Genomic DNA, 1,946 nt, shown 5'->3' with positions numbered 1-1,946 from the left:
AGAACACAAACAACTATTAAAATTCAGTGAAATATATCTTACAATCACTACAAACTAAAGAGCTTAAAAAACTGAACATATACTTAGCCAGTGAAGAATTATGAATGACAACAATATCCAGTATATGGACATGTTCAATATTATTGGCTACATAAAAAGGCAAATGAAAACCATAATGAGATACCACTGAACCAATATTAGAATGTTCTCAAATTAAAAGATGTAACCATATCATATGCTAGGAATGTGTGGAAGAATTAAAATTATCCTAAACTTCTGGTGGGTTTAAAAGTCTAGTCTATCAGTAGTGGGTATTGTGATCATGTGGTGTAGAATAGAATTGGAGGAACTGGGACGTAGGCACTCCATCTTGCTCATCAAAGTAGAATGTAAAGTTTCCTAGCAACCAAGCATCCTCAGGGAAACAAGAACTCATTCTGGAGTGGTGGTCGCAGAGCCAGATATGCCATGGGGGACCAGAGGCTGCCAGAGAATCAGTCTGGTCAGGTACCCAGATACAAGCATGTCTTGAAGCACAAAAAGTAGCAAATGACATTTCCTCCTTTCATTGAGGGCCATCACCGGCTGTTTTCTCAAGCAAAGCTCGAAGACTTTACTAGAGACTATGAGTCACGTGAAGAGATACTGTCAGGAACAATCCAGGGTACCTTTCTCCCCAGAATTTCTGATGAAGCACCCAATAATGCCACCAATAAGAACCAGAGAAAGCTGCCCCAGGACTTGGGACTGATTTATTCAATGTCAGTGGATCAGCAAGGAAGTAGAAGAAACCAACACAAGCTCGATCATTTGTCTCAGATGGAAGATGATGTTGAAGACCACTTCATAAATTTGCTGCAGATTCCAAAACGTGATTGGAATCTGAATAAGTCGCCTCACTTAGAAAATCAAAGGAACTCAAATAAGAACAGCAAACATGGGAAATACCTTCACAGAAATTTCAACCAGGAAACTCCTGAGAAATTCCAGTCATGTCAAAGAAATTTTCTTCCCGGTAACACATCCACAAATCAAAATTTGCTTGACTCTCTTAATTATAGATACACACAAAGAGGAGGTGATGATATCTATGAATTGGATGACACACTGGAAAACTTGGATGTGGTGCAACAATTTACCATGGACAATGTTTATCAGCCAACATGTAAGGAATCCTCAGACAAGAATATGTGTCCTCTTCCTTCCAAGCTCAAGTACTTCAGAGGGTTAAGCAAAGAAAAAGTCATCAGATTCTCCAAAGAGGCAAAAATATTTGAGATGAAACTCCAAAAATCACATGATTGTTGTACATCCACCAAGGAGAAGTTAAAAGATGGGTCATCATGTCAGAAACCCAAGCAGTTAAAAGCACTACCTAGTAAAGAGCCTATAAATGACCATAAGGGTTTCCTTGAGGTTCAAGGTAGAAGCTTTTGCAAACCAGATGTACTTGAAAATCTCTATGGGACAATTGCCTTTAAGGATTTCATTGTACACAAGGGCTATGATATGCCAATCATACTAAAGAAATTTTTTATGAAGAAAGGATGGAATTACAACTCTGTTAATACTCCTATAACAAGCATATTAAAAAATTATGAACTGATAATGCGAAAACAGGATAATGAAGATGAAGAAGAGTGGGAAGGAAATTGAGTAAAATTTTTCCTATTGCCACCTACTTGCCTATGACAAACACTTATTTTGCATTTGAGCTGTATTGGGTGGCCACCCATTAGCACCGTAATCATAGCTGTAATATCTAACATTGTAAAACTCAATGAAGTTTTGCTTTGCCATGACCATTATTTTTGATATTTTATACAGTGTGAGGTCAATATCAGAATCTTTTTTACCCATATTTCTTCATTGACATTGTTATATAAGTCATTTGTAAAACTACCTAAAACCACTAAATAAAAACAAGAATACTCTGAATAAAATGA

At 36.9% G+C, this 1,946-nt stretch overlaps 1 pseudogene; it reads left to right on the top strand.

Annotated features, from left to right (window-relative positions):
* Positions 1 to 468: 468 nt before the first annotated feature.
* On the top strand, positions 469 to 1,656 carry LOC121444876 (annotated as a pseudogene).
* The last annotated feature ends 290 nt before the right edge of the window (positions 1,657 to 1,946 follow it).

This window comes from Microtus oregoni, unplaced genomic scaffold (assembly GCF_018167655.1).
Source record: "Microtus oregoni isolate MIOR12 unplaced genomic scaffold, Mior012 000145F_ref0000173, whole genome shotgun sequence".
Taxonomy (NCBI): domain Eukaryota; kingdom Metazoa; phylum Chordata; class Mammalia; order Rodentia; family Cricetidae; genus Microtus; species Microtus oregoni.
Note: the sequence above shows the minus strand (reverse complement) of the source record. Positions and strands in the feature narration are given on the sequence as shown.